The 15,466-nt window shown below is 41.0% G+C and overlaps 1 long non-coding RNA gene across 7 annotated transcripts; it reads right to left on the bottom strand.

The window, feature by feature from the left end:
• Positions 1-4,581: 4,581 nt before the first annotated feature.
• Positions 4,582-13,887, bottom strand: LOC135098389 (uncharacterized). 7 transcript variants are annotated; one of them, XR_010266933.1, is made up of 9 exons: positions 12,901-13,887; positions 12,319-12,767; positions 11,100-11,269; positions 7,344-7,480; positions 7,021-7,153; positions 6,569-6,708; positions 5,761-5,933; positions 5,239-5,405; positions 4,582-4,939 (listed from the first exon to the last, which is right to left on the bottom strand). It is a non-coding gene; the product is annotated as an uncharacterized LOC135098389 (long non-coding RNA). The 7 variants fall into 7 exon arrangements; XR_010266935.1 differs by having other exon boundaries at positions 12,319-12,553; positions 12,901-13,186; XR_010266937.1 differs by having other exon boundaries at positions 6,582-6,708; positions 12,319-13,184.
• Positions 13,888-15,466: the final 1,579 nt, after the last annotated feature.

The raw sequence follows: 15,466 nt of genomic DNA, 5'->3' as shown, positions 1-15,466 counted from the left end.
CACACACACGTCCGATGGGCCTAACGAAATCCAAAAAAATCTAAATTAGGCTTATAAATTCTGCAGGAAACACTTCAGGGTAATATATATATATATATATATATATATATATATATATATATATATATATATATATATATATATATATATATATATATATATATATATATATATAGAAGAAGAAGAAATAAAAAAAAGAAAAAGAAGAATGAACAACTGACTGGAGGAGAAGGAAGAAAACGAGAAAGAGAAAAATAATCAAAGAGACAAGAAAATAAACAAACCTAACAAATAAATAAAGGGGTCCACAGGTGACACAATTCTCACCTGTGTCTTCAAAACTCATCAATGGAAGCGCGGGGTAAAGGTAGCAGTGTTATTACCAACAGTACACCACATTAACCAAAGCAAATCAACAAAATTATCACGAGTAAGTGTGTGTGTGTGTGTGTGTGTGTGTGTGTGTGTGTGTGTGTGTGTGTGTTACATTAATGGTGATGCGTGTTTGATGGGATAAAAGGAAAATAAAAGTGAATGATGATGAGGATCAGAGAGAGAGAGAGAGAGAGAGAGAGAGAGAGAGAGAGAGAGAGAGAGAGAGAGAGAGAGAGAGAGAGAGAGAGAGAGAAAACATCCCCTCAATCACGGAAACGAAGGAGAGAAATGAGAAAGAAAAAAAAAATAGATAATGAAGGAAAATAACAGCATAATGAAAGAGAAAAATAAAGAAAGGAGAGAAGCTTTGGGTAGAGACTTCATGGGTGGAACAAACAAACAACCCACGCCACTAAATAATGTTTTCTCCAGCGCGTTGTCCGTAACATATGCGCCTGTTATGCCCGGGACGACTCCTCTGGCTTTGGAAGTACCGCACATTTAAAACGAATATTCACAGTCTATAAAGTTTACGAGGGAATAACCGTAGCGGCGCCGCGAAGGTAAAGAACAGGGAACACTTGCAGTAGACGCCCAGCCATTGACATCACGGGTGCGGGTATTGTGGGAGGCAAGGGAAGGGAAGGAAGCAAGGAATTTATGAATGGACTGGTGTGTGGGTAGATCTAGCCTTTATAGAGGACAGAATACCGCCTTGCTGGACGCCTAATATTATCATTGATTATCTTGTTTTTTTTCTTTTGTGTGTAAGAGGGCCACTGGTCAAAGGTAACAAAAGACTGGTGAAAGAAAAGGCCTGTTAAAAGTGCCAGTCCATAAAGAAAGGGCAGAAAGGATCATGGAAAAAAGGGAAAAAGGAAGAAGAAAAGAAAAGAAAAAAGGTTTAGGTGACGTTTTGTTTGACTGACTCCTTAATTGACTGACTGGTTATTTTTTTTATTTATTTATTTATTTATTTATTTATTTTTTACGTGCAAAGGTGTACAGTAAAAAAAAAAATTCTCTATTTTGTTGCAGCATAAACATCAATGAAGGAGGCAACCAAGTAAATTATCAATCAATCAAGCAAGCAAGCAAATCAATCCATATATTAATAAGCACAAAAAAATCGCCTAGAATATATAAGAGTCTAATTCTGGAGGTGACAAATTAACTGACTGACTGACTGATTACTGAACTGACCAACTAATAAACTGATGCACTGATTGCTTAACTGACTGACTGACTGACTGACTGACTGACTGACTGACTGACTGACTGAATGACTGGCTGAATGACAGACTGGTTCCCTGACTGGTATTTTGGCGTTCACGTAATAAATCAAAGGCTACCACCAAGTAGAATATATAAAGGAACACAAAGGAAGACCCAGGAGTAAAGAGTAACCAGGGCAAAGGGTTGGGATTGCTTGTGAACGAGAGAAAATTAGCGGTGAGAAATGAAGGGAAAAGACACAAGGAAAAATGAAAAAAAGGAAAAAAAAAAAGAAAGACTGTTCTTAATAGGGAAACATGTTTTAATCGCTAAGGAAATAAAGTTTGTTATTGATAGGGAAAAATATCAAGTCGTTAATTAGAGAAAAGACAAGGAAAATGAGAAGAAAAAGAACGAAAAGACTGTTCTTAATGGGGAAACATGTTTTAATCGCTAAGGAAATAAAGTTTGTTATTGATAGGGAAAAATATCAAGTCGTTAATTAGAGAAAATACACAAGGAAAAATTATAAAAAGAAAAAAAAAAAAGGAAAAAACAATTCTTAATAGAGAAATGTTTTAATCGCTAAGAAAATAAAGTTTGTTATTGATAGGGAAAAATACCAAGTTGTTAATTAGGAGTTATTAATAAGGGGAAATTACTCAATAAGGAGATGACTTTACTAATGACTGGTAATTTGTGAAAAGTTATAATTCTAGAAGATGGATCGTAGTTCTTAATGGTAAAAAAGAAAAAAAAAAAAAAAAAATGTTAATAAATTTATGAATACGAAGTTAAAAAATAAATCCAGCTTCTTTAAACACAAACAAACACAAACGAAGGGCAAACAAAAGTCAAACTCCCTCCCTCTCTCTCTCTCTCTCTCTCTTATCGGGCTTGCCAGGTAAGCCACTATTGTTCACCCAGGTAGACAGGGGGTCAGAGTAATGGCACCTGTCCCCCTTAGAATAAATGGAGAATTCAAGGGGGCGCCTCTCCCTCTCCTCCTCTTCCTCTTCCTGAGACACGTTGACTTTCTCCGGTTGGTTAAAAGTAAATTCATGTTTTTTATTGTAAGTTTTCTAGATTGAGTTTATTATGTTGCATGTATTCGTTGTGTGTGTGTGTGTGTGTGTGTGTGTGTGTTCATGTCACTGCTCTCTCTGGCAAAGGTTCCTCAATTGGTGGCTTTTTCCAAGGCAAGCAGATGATATTTTTCCTTGTATCTACACAATCTGTTTCCTTCCTCCCTCCCTTTCTCTTTCCTCATACATAATATATTTCTATCCCCTTCCAGCAGCTCTTGTCTATCCATCCCTTTCCCTCCAGTTCTCTTATTCCCCTTCCTTCCTTCCTTCCTTCCTTCATACATTATATAACACCCCTCCTTCCTATATTCCCCTCCCATCCCTTCACTTCCCTTTCTATTCCCTTCAAGCAAATTTATTCCCCTCTCGAAGCTTCTTTTCTTCATTCCTTCCTTTCCCTCCTCCATACAGCCTTCCCTTCTCTTCGTTCCCTTCACATCAAGAGCCTTTCATCCCTTTTATTCCGTCCAGGCTTCACTCACATGCCGCGTCAAGAAAATATCTGATTAAATCTGTAAATCTGAAGTGTAGTTTGCATCGTATTCTGCTGACACGTGTAGTTCCTCCATCCAGTATTAATGAAGCGAATGAAACAAGGTGTGACTGGCATTCATCTCAAGGCACAACTGATGCGGCGCCCACTTGATCCCGCATCCCTAGTGACTAAGGGTGACACATCTTGGCCAGATGACCCCTGTAAATTTACCAGTGACTCCAGTACCAGATGACCATTCAGTACCAGTGATCCTTGTGCCAAATATTCTACAGGAGTACCAGTAATAAGTCACCCCCTACAGCCCTAGTAGCTCATGACCCAAGTAGACTCACAAGCACCCTGTTACTGTGTGGCATGTTACTCGTATGTGTCTCATGTTCCCTCAGCCGTCATCACTTTGGTTTGATAACACTGTCCCTTGCCACTGTTATGAGGAGACGATCAGCAGGACACAGGAATTGCGACGGAGTGCAAATGGCAGACACTGGAGACAAGCGTGGCCCGTCCCTCGCCTTGTGACCGTGCTTGTACCAATAACTGCCAGCAATGAATGACATATGTGCCAAAGCTCCCGGCACCACACACAGCCAGCCCATCACACGCCTTCAGAATGTCCCTCCCCCACCTCCACACGCCTGTCTGAAAGCCGTCCCGGTGTCAGCTCCATCAAATCTTGTTTTGTAACTCCCCTCAAGCCTCCCCTTCCCTTCAGTCTCCCCAGGATCACCACACCAGCTGTTCCCTCGCCGTGTTTCTCAGAGTTGCTCATCACTCCCAGAAAAAGAGCTTAATTATGACGCTACTATGTAAAGCCACGAAACTGAAATCTGTGAAGAAAGATGGAGAAATGTTTCAGCATTACAGTGAAATCCCTGCACACACCACGCCCCGTGTGTGCACACACCGCACCGCTTAAAGGTAACATGGGGAGGAGGAAAAAAGGAGAAAATAGACGTGGAATAATACTTAAAAGAGGATAGAGGACAATAAAGAGGACAAGGCAAATAAAAGAAAGAAATATTGCGAATTACGTGCGAAGGGAAGCATGAGAGAGAGAGAAAGATAAACAGATGAAAGAGTAAAAATTTACCCACACTACCATATTTGATTCATATTTTGTCTTGACCTAATTGCTCATGGAATTTAATTAACTAATGTTTTGGGCATTGCTGAACATTGTTTTGAGTAATATGAACAAATTCCTCTGTATGACTTTCAGTTACATATTGGGAGAAAAAAAAAAAGTTTCTTTCTGGTCAGCCTTTGGGACACAAACTGCTGTAATAAATTTTATTTCTTGAACATTGGTTTTACTTTGTTGAGGAAGGAGGGTTAGGTTAGGTTAGGTTAGTTAGGTTAGGTGATTGTTAGCAGTGCTTAAAACCCCTGCAGTTGTATAAAAAGAAGTTTGCTCTTGTGTACATGTATTTAATTATTGGTGCTGTTACAAAATTTACCCATATAGTCAATAAACATAACCAAGAACCAACTAAGCAATGGATTATAAATAGGAGTATGTACAGTACCTCTGGCAGTCAGGTCTGAGACAATGACCACTGCAGTGCTAGATAACATTATTGTGCTCTAATGCATTCATGATTTACACCAAGTTGATTTGGCTTTACATGTGAACTTCTAAGTGGGTGATAATTGCAACATTCATATCCATGCAGGTGGGGGCCTCCAGATGAGACAACACACACTGCTGTGGAGTTGGTCATGCTGTGGATGTTGTCTCACACAACATTTGCAGGACTGCCATACCCTGAAAGTGATGGCACCACACTGCATAAGTAAACTAACAAAGGTCAAATTACATTTTGTAAATTAATGCTGTTTTTAAGTGCAGTACTGTAATGTAAAAATAATTGTGCTACAGCATCATCTTCCATGGGGCTGGCAGCATCATGTCCAACACTCATCTTCATGAATGTTCATCTGCACATTTGCTCATCAACTCAGCAAAACCATGTGATAAACACAGACATGACTAGGTTGACTGCTAATTAAAAGAAAAATTTGTCAATAAAAACATCACTCAAAGAATACCAGCTTATTCTCTACCTGCAGTAATGACAGCTTTTTTTTTTTTTTTTTTTTCTCCAGAAGTGTCAGGGCCTCTAGGACCACAGCCTTCCACCAGCAGTGGTGTTGGAGCCATCCAACCCTCTTCTGCTGGTGTCGCTGGGTCCACAGGGGCCTCTGGATTTGACAATGCTGTATCATCTGCACTGGATGAGAAGATCTTTGTTCAAATTATGCTCATTATAGATGACTACATGCAATGCTGAATAACATGTTAACATGTATTCAGTTGTGTCCTCCAGTACAATGAACACTGATTATACAACTCCTGCCAGTAAGTCTGTTGTTCTTGCTACTCTGACCTAATTTTTCATTTTATTTTTTTTATTATATTTATTTATTTTTTTTTTGAGGAATACATCTCTGAGGCATATAAAGTGTTGATTCCATAAGTGCATCACACCACCAGCCTGGGTACAGTATAGCAGAAAGGTCCAAGGAGCAAATGAGGTAAAAGGACACAGCAAGATAGCATGACATGTAACTTGAAATACCACTTACTTTGTAACTTGAGGTGTAGTCATGTTTGCTTCTAATCTGTATTTCAGATGGCCACTCTGACTTGGAAGTTCTCTCTCAAGCACAGGAAACCCAACAGCAGATTAGTCTCAGTATGGACGAGCTGGTGATGGTGCAGCTGGCTGTACAAAACATGTCCCAGGCACTTTGACAATCTGTTGAAGTGCAGAGGAACATTGTGCATTCATTGCAGCAGCTGGTAACACTTACTGAGCACTTCATTAATGCCAACACCAGCCACCAATAATTTATAGCATTTTAATGTTTACCTTTCATAAGTTTACCTTTATTAAGTTAAGTTATAAGACTAAGTTATCAAATTAAGTTATATTAAGCAATATTTCTTTTCTGTAGAATTAAGTTGTAGCAATTCTATCATTAACCTCGAGCAGCATGTTAATGTTAGTGCAATATAATACCAAACTTCACTGTGATACCTACAATGCTTCTGTGTTACTTAAAATACAAAAGTAAGATTAGTGTTTTGTGGTGACCTGCTGGTGGACATTTCTGTAAATAAGTTTATTTACTTTTTTTTTTTTTTTCAGGATGTGAACTATACTCATATATGTTATATTTTTCTTTTTCTTGCAAAGACTTTGGTAATTGGTAATTTTATTTTATTTTTAAATAAATCTACAGCACTTTTTTAATCTATTTGTGTTATTCATACCTAATACTAGCAAGCCACTTAAGTATTTGATGAATTTAAATGTTGCACTGATCTCTTTCATTTAGTATGCAGTGATACATGGAAAACCATTATTTCACTCATTACATGATTACTGACCTCACTTCCTTACTTCAGTGCTGGAAGAAGTTTTGTATGATTTCTTGCTACACAATTCTGCCTGAAGCACACTGACCCCTCTACAGCACAGCAGGGTTGGTATCAGCATGGGGCACTGTTTCATCCTCAAGAGGTGGTAGCTGTAAGCAGACTTTTGTGAGGGTCTGAGAGGTCTAGGGACTGGAACCTAACTGTTCCATTTGTTTAAAGTTATATTGTAGAGGAACAGTCATGTAGTTTGACATTTAGCATTCTGATGATCTAAAACTAGCCCAAACCATAATGACTTTCAGACATCTTTGTAGGAAAAAAAAAAAAAAAGAATGTTTATTTTTGTTAAATGATGGTACACTTCTGACAAATTTCATTACCCCAACAACAAGTGTAAGAACATTCATGACTGTACTCGGTTAAATCTAATGTCCATGATACAGATATATCCTGTCAACTACCAGAAAAATAGTGACAAGTACGTATGTCATCAGGAACTTGATGCAGCAGTTGTGTAGGAGCAGGCAAGTATTAATTATTTTGACACACTTGATGGGTCTGTACTGCAAGCCACCTCCACAAGAGTGCAGGCACCTGTGAAAAGTGAGATTTCATACAAGAGGATTCATTACTTATAAAAGAGTATATCAAGTGTTCATTTATAACTAATGTCAAGGCTTATCACACTATGTTTTCTTATGCAATACCAGTAACCATGTGCAGTCACATGAAAATCAATAAAATACATGGTTGGGTAAACATGTGATGCAATAATGCTATATACCTGGCAATCTGGAGCAGTAGCTGAGGATCACTTCACTTGCATCACAAACAAGTTGGATGTTCAGAGGGAGTGATACCTTTTCCAGTTCAAGTAGAGGGCCTCATCCACACTTTGCTCCTTCATGGTAATGTGGCTGCCTGTGCACACAAAAGAAACTATTACATGATCATGTTACACAGTAGCTACATATATAGGAGGAGGCAGTAGACACCTGCCGAAACGATAATTACTCCCAGTGAGGTCTAAAGCACTGTTCAGGGGGTGCTGTGAACTTATCATTAAACCCAGCTGTGACCTCACTGAACGTTTCCCTTTGTGTCTCACAACACAAGGGGGTAGTCACAGCCTGCCCTCTAAAGACAACTCTCTTCCTCCACACAAAACTACAAGCACCTAATAACACACACACCCTTCACTCAAAAAATTTTAAAATCATGGCGACTCCTACACCAGCCTCGGAGTCCCCATCTGGGGAGGGGACCATAAATGTCCCCAGGTCGGACTGCCTTTCTGTCGACGACCCTAAGTGTCTTGACACCCCCCTCAACTTTTTCTTCATTAACTTCTGCAACATTCGCGGTCTAAGATCTAATTTTCAATCTGTAGAACACCACCTCTCCTCCTCTAAACCTCATCTTCTTTTCCTCACTGAAACTCAGGTGTCTGAGGCAACTGACAGTAGCCCCTTTTCTGTTCCCTCCTACTTTCTCTATCCTCATTTTCGATCCAAAGCTGGATGCTGCGTTTATGTGCGCAATGACTTAACCTGCTCTCGTGCCCACGCTCTTGAATCTTCCGAGTTTTCCACCATCTGGCTACGACTACAGAGTCATTCTCATACTAAATTTATCTGTGCTGTATACCTCTCTCCTAACTCCTCTGACTATAAGAAATTCTTTGACTACTTAACTTCCAAAGTGGAGCACATTCTGACCCTCTTCCCTTTTGCAGAGATCTCCATTCTTGGAGACTTCAATGTTCACCACCAGCTTTGGCTTTCCTCTCCCTTCACTGACCATCCTGGTGAACTAGCCTACAACTTTGCTATCCTCCATGACCTAGAGCAATTGGTGCAACACCCTACTCGTATTCCTGACCGTCTTGGAGATACGCCCAACATTCTTGACCTTTTCCTGACCTCTAATCCTTCTGCTTATGCTGTCACCCTTTCTTCTCCGTTGGGCTCCTCCGATCACAATCTCATATCTTTATTTTGTCCTATCACTCCAATCCCTCCTCAGGATCCCCCTAAGCGAAGGTGCCTCTGGCGTTTTGCCTCTGCTAGTTGGGGGGACCTGAGGCGGTATTTTGCTAATTTTCCTTGGAATGACTACTGCTTCCGTGTCAGAGACCCGTCTTTGTGTGCTGAGCGCATAACAGAGGTGATAGTGTCTGGCATGGAGGCGTACATTCCTCACTCTTTTTCTCGTCCTAAACCTTCTAAACCTTGGTTTAACACAGCTTGTTCTCGTGCTATACATGATAGAGAAGTGACCCACAAAAGGTACTTAAGCCTTCCTTCACCAGAATCTCATGCACTTTATATTTCTGCCCGGAACCATGCCAAGTCTGTTCTCCAACTAGCCAAAAACTCCTTCATTAACAGAAAATGTCAAAACCTTTCAAGATCTAACTCCCCTCGTGATTTCTGGCATCTAGCCAAAAATATCTCCAATAACTTTGCTTCTTCTTCTTTCCCTCCTCTACTTCAACCAGATGGCACCACTGCTATCACATCTATTTCTAAAGCTGAACTCTTTGCTCAAACCTTTGCTAAAAACTCTACCTTGGACGATTCTGGGCTTGTTCCTCCCTCTCCTCCACCCTCTGACTACTTCATGCCTCGTATTAAAATTCTTCGTAATGATGTTTTCCATGCCCTCGCTGGCCAAAACCCTCAGAAGGCTTATGGACCTGATGGGGTCCCTCCTATTGTTCTCCGAAACTGTGCCTCCGTGCTTGCACCTTGCCTAGTCAAACTCTTTCAGCTCTGTCTGTCAACATCTACCTTTCCTTCTTGCTGGAAGTTTGCCTACATTCAACCTGTTCCTAAAAAGGGTGACCGCTCTAATCCCTCAAACTACCGTCCTATTGCTTTAATTTCCTGCTTATCTAAAGTTTTTGAATCTATCCTCAACAGGAAGATTCTTAAACATCTATCACTTCACAACCTTCTATCTGATCGCCAGTATGGGTTCCGTCAAGGCCGCTCTACTGGTGATCTTCTGGCTTTCCTTACTGAGTCTTGGTCATCCTCTTTTAGAGACTTTGGTGAAACTTTTGCTGTTGCCTTGGACATATCAAAAGCCTTTGATAGAGTCTGGCACAAAGCTTTGATTTCCAAACTACCCTCCTACGGTTTCTATCCTTCTCTCTGTAACTTCATCTCAAGTTTCCTTTCTGACCGTTCTATTGCTGCTGTGGTAGACGGTCACTGTTCTTCTCCTAAATCTATTAACAGTGGTGTTCCTCAGGGTTCTGTCCTGTCACCCACTCTCTTCTTATTATTCATTAATGATCTTCTAAACCAAACTTCTTGTCCTATCCACTCCTATGCTGATGATACCACCCTGCACTTTTCCACGTCTTTTCATAGACGTCCAACCCTTCAGGAGGTAAACATATCACGCAGGGAAGCCACAGAACGCCTGACTTCTGATCTTTCTAAAATTTCTGATTGGGGCAGAGCAAACTTGGTATTGTTCAATGCCTCAAAAACTCAATTCCTCCATCTATCAACTCGACACAATCTTCCAGACAACTATCCCCTCTTCTTCAATGACACTCAACTGTCCCCCTCTTCTACACTGAACATCCTCGGTCTGTCCTTTACTTATAATCTGAACTGGAAACTTCACATCTCATCTCTAGCTAAAACAGCTTCTATGAAGTTAGGTGTTCTGAGACGTCTCTGCCAGTTTTTCTCACCCCCCCCAGCTGCTAACTCTGTACAAGGGCCTTATCCGTCCATTTATGGAGTATGCTTCACATGTCTGGGGGGGTTCCACTCATACTGCTGTTCTAGACAGGGTGGAATCAAAAGCTTTTCGTCTCATCAACTCCTCTCCTCTAACTGACTGTCTTCAGCCTCTCTCTCACCGCCGCAATGTTGCATCTCTAGCTGTCTTCTACCGCTATTTTCATGCTAACTGCTCTTCTGATCTTGCTAACTGCATGCCTCCCCTCCTTCCGCGGCCTCGCTGCACAAGACTTTCTTCTTTCTCTCACTCCTATTCTGTCCACCTCTCTAACGCAAGAGTTAACCAGTATTCTCAATCATTCATCCCTTTCTCTGGTAAACTCTGGAACTCCTTGCCTGCTTCTGTATTTCCACCTTCCTATGACTTGAATTCCTTCAAGAGGGAGGTTTCGAGACACTTGTCCACCAATTTTTGACCACTGCTTTGACCCTTTTAGGGACTGGCATTTCAGTGGGCATTTTTTTTATTAGATTTTTGTTGCCCTTGGCCAGTGTCCTTCCTACATAAAAAAAAAAAAAAAAAAAATTAATATATATATATATATATATATATATATATATATATATATATATATATATATATATATATATATATATATATATATATATATATATATATATATATATATATATATACATAAAATATGAAAACTTTTTAATGCTTAACAGGAACTTGAGGCTGTGAGATACCTTTCACTCAAAGGAAACACCGATGAAGTGATAGATTATAACAACAGCACTAAATTTAAAATAAAATACATTATTGTTAATCTTACCATCAATGGCCCCAATAACCGTTAGGAAATTTTTAATCCTGAAGAACTGGTGTGCAGTTCTCCTTTGATCAAGGTGTGTTGGAGGCATCTTGATTTCCTGCACTGACTTATCACTCAACACGGTGCACACACACACTTGAAGACCCTGCTGACACTTGCTTGCATAGGTCCTGAAAGCAGATTATAAGCCATTAGTTTTCATTTTATTTATTTATTTATTTTAAATAAGATATATGTTTCTGCTGTAAGAGAGAGAGAGAGAAAAAAAAAAAAAAAACACAGCAGCAATGTAATGTGATCCTTGTAGCTGTAGTACAGTGTTGTTTCCATGAGTGCAGCCGTATTCACGCACACATTACATCTGTCAACTTTTTTTGCCAGCAGTATAATAAATCAAGTTATCCTCAAGACAGTGTTAGAAACATGTCAGAAATAAACCTACAAGTCTAGAAATATTTGTACACATGAATAATAATGTGGTGTGTGAGGAAGGGGCAGCCCTGGGGGTACTTGACAGCAGGTTTGGTAAGGTTGGCATCATCCCTCATCCCTCCTTATCAATTGTGCACTCACATATTTTGACACTATTAACTAATCTTGGCATGTTCCTAACACTGGATTACAACTTTATAAACTGTGGCATGCAGCAGGTTGACTTTTATGCCTTTTATCCTTGAAAGTCAGCCACACTTAAGTATTATTCACCACACTGAACATCAGTTTATTCACCTACAAAAGTTATTTATGGGATATTATGCAATTTGTTTACACAAAAAGTAGTGGTAATTGTTTGGAGTCCTCTCTTGTCCTTATTACACGTCTATCCTCTTCCATTCTTTCACATATACAGTACCTCTTGATAAACCTGAAACATATATGTACCCCCATCCTTCAGGGGTGTTCCACAGGTTATGCTAACTTATAGTAGTGTCCTTAAGGGTGGGTCTAGCCCCTGTGGTTATGTTGGATTAGGTAATGTTTCTTATAAAAGTGTACGGTGACTAACCTAATCTCTGGGGGGCCTTCGCCCATCCCTTGGACTCCCTGAAGGGCAGGGGCACTTCTTCCTCGCCTTAAAGTTACGTTTTATGTGTATCTAAAGGTATATGCGAAGAATGTAAGAGAATAGACCATTAATAAGGTCAGGGAAAGGGCTCCCTGATAACTTCCACAACAGCCAGCCCCTGTACTGAAGCATGCAACACCAGTATCATCTTACCAGCAGTGTCTCCAATGACGTTTTGGAAGGGCCCACTGGCAAACAGTCTCTGGGCCAGCAGAACCTGGGTGTGAGTTGGTAATGCCTGGCTATGCCTTGTCCTTCTCTCCAGCTGAGCCTGCATCTCCTCAAACAAGAGGTTTAGTAGGTCTGCCGCGGGAAGCGATATTTGATCATGAGCTCATTATCACTCAATGCCAAGGGGTCGTGGCGATCCTGAAAGCGCCTTTCTTGCCTCAAGGCACGAACGTGGTAGTATGTTAAGAAAATATCCAATATATGCACAAGAAACGACGAAAACAATACGTAATCACAGTACACACTTGTTAGTGGGTGGGGGAATGGGGAGTGCGCACGTGTGGGACAAATCAGCCTCTTCATTTGTTTTCAGTGTTCCATGCAAGATTTCACTTTATGCATCACAAAACCATGCTTCCTTGCTGGTAAAGCTTGTAAACAATTAAAAAAAGGTTATTTTGTGCACATAAATATTTATATAAGAGTTTTCAGGCGAGGTGGAGTTAACCTACATCACCTCAGGAGGTTGTAACTTTACAACCTTGCTACTATGGCAACACCAACCTCTTATGCGTTCGTGGATACCATATGGCGGTCCGAGGTTGATAATGGGCGCTGATCGCAGTTTGTTAAAAGTAGCAACCGTTTCGTGGATCTGGCCCCTGGATGCTTAAGAGAGAGAGAGAGAGAGAGAGAGAGAGAGAGAGGGAGAGGGAGAAGGTGATGGGGAGAGTAAGAGGGGAAGGTGAGAATGTCAGTCAGGTGATGTTTAGGTAAATGGAAGGTGATAGGGAAAGATTACGGTGTTTGTGAAAAGAAAGATAAGAAAAAGTGTGTGTGAGAGAGAGAGAGAGAGAGAGAGAGAGAGAGAGAGAGAGAGAGAGAGAGAGAGAGATGACAGGTTATGTCAAGGAAATATGGAAGAGAAATGACGAAGAGTGAAGGAAATTTGAGCGACACACAGCAAATGTACGAGGGAAAATATAAAAGAAGAAATGAGGAAGAGAAAAAAATGAAGAACTATAAAAAAAAAAAAAAAAACAGACGAGAAATAAGTGAGAAAGGAAAGAAGTGAGGGAAAGATGTAATATTAAGGCGAACACACACACACACACACACACACACACACACACACACACACACACACACACATCAGACAAACCAACAAGAATTGAATGAACCGTCACCATCACCATCATCATCATCAGCACATTATCACAGCACAGCCATCACAGTCGCATCACCTTCAAATCACCACCTCCCCCTTTCTCCTCCTCCCTCTCCCTCCCCTCTGCTCTCCCCACCTTCAATTTTCGAGAGAGAGAGAGAGAGAGAGAGAGAGAGAGAGAGAGAGAGAGAGAGAGAGAGAGAGAGAGAGAGAGAGAGAGATCGTATCAGTATGTTTCCCCCAACCCCCCGACAAAATTACCCAGGTGAAGAAAAAATGGGAAACAAAAACAAGGGTCAGCTGGAGGAAAAGGGAGGAAAAGGGAGGAAAGGTAAGGGGAATAGGAGAAGGGAAGAAGGGAGTAGGAATGGTGAAAGAGGGAGGGGGGTGACAGGAAAGGACTCACATATTAGTTTCCTGCTGTCATGGTGATTCTCTCTCTCTCTCTCTCTCTCTCTCTCTCTCTCTCTCTCTCTCTCTCTCTCTCTCTCTCTCTCTCTCTCTCTCTCTCTCTCCTTGCAAACTTAATGGACTGTCATAGCATCATTAGCACTCAAAGGATTAACAGGTAAAATATATAAATTCTATCTTTCTTTTCTTCTCTCTCTCTATTAACCCAAACATTTTTTTTTTTTGCAATAGTATCCAGAATTACCAAAGAATACCCATACCAATAAAATATATAAACTTAGTAATGAATTAACCTTTCCCCTTGAGTAATTACAAACGTGACAAAAGCCAAGCACACACCAAACAACACAAGGTAAAGAGTTGTGGTTGGTCTTCCCTCTGAGTGTTACCACCTCCAGGCAAGACGAGACCAGACCCAGGCCCCCAGGAAGCAACACAAGGCAGGCTACACACACCACTGAATCACGCAGCTACGGACGTACTGCACCAGCCAATCAGCGCTCACTTTACAAACACTCCTTGCATCGTATCCTCCCTCCTCCATTTCTAATTCGACTCTACTTTCCTCCATTCCTCTAACCTGTTTCCTCCCTCTCTCTCCCTCCCTTCACCCTTCTGTTTCCTTTCTTTCCCTCTCCATGTCCTTTTTTTTCTCTCTCTCTCTTCCTTCTTCCTAACTTTTTCTCCTCTTTCCAGTTTCCTTTCCCCTCCATCTTTCCCTCTCTTCTCTCCTCTCTTTTCTCCTCACCTACCTCTCCTCTGAATACACGAAAGGAGCGAGAATGAAAAGAGAAGAAAAGAAAGGAGAGGAAAGGAGAGAAGTATTGGACTAAGAGGAGGTGGAGGAGGAGGAGGAGGAGGGGGAGGAAATGAAGGAAAGAGGGAAGGAAAGAGAGCAGAGAGGGAGAAGAGGGAGAAAAATGTGAGATGGAGGTAGAGGAGAGATAGGAGAAAGAGAAGGAAAATAGAGGAGTAGGAGGGAAAGGAAATCAGAGAGAAGAGGCGAAGAAGAATGAAGAGGGAAGAAAGAAATAAGTAGGAGAGAGAGAGGGAGGGGAAGGGAGGGGAAGGGAAGGGAAGAGAAGAAAAGTGAGGAGGAGGAAAAAGAGGTGTAGGAGGAAGGAGGAGAAAAGAAGAGAAAATGGAAGAGAGGGAAAAAAAAACACGTAGGAGAAAGAGAGAAGGAAGGAAGGAAGGAGGAGGAGGAGGAGGAGAAGTAGGAAAGGGAAGGTGGAGGAAAAGGAAAACAGAGAGAGAGGAGAAGAAGAAAGAAATACGTAGGAGAGAGAGAAGTGTAGAACAGAGATGGGAGGAGGAGGAAGAGGAGAAACAGGAGAAGGAGGAGGAGGATGGGGGGACAGGTCGCCTTGCTTCACTTACCTGCATAACTAATGAGATACAAATTTGCGAGCAGTGATAACTAAGGTTGACACAGGAGACAAAACCCTTCCACACCTGCAACAATTAGGCCTCCTCTCCCTAACACTCGGAAAGCCTACTGCAATTCCGCTGGAGAAGGAGAGGTTGGCTGAATCTCTCTCACTTTCAATC

Source organism: Scylla paramamosain, unplaced genomic scaffold (assembly GCF_035594125.1).
Source record: "Scylla paramamosain isolate STU-SP2022 unplaced genomic scaffold, ASM3559412v1 Contig59, whole genome shotgun sequence".
Classification (NCBI taxonomy): domain Eukaryota; kingdom Metazoa; phylum Arthropoda; class Malacostraca; order Decapoda; family Portunidae; genus Scylla; species Scylla paramamosain.
Note: the sequence above shows the minus strand (reverse complement) of the source record. Positions and strands in the feature narration are given on the sequence as shown.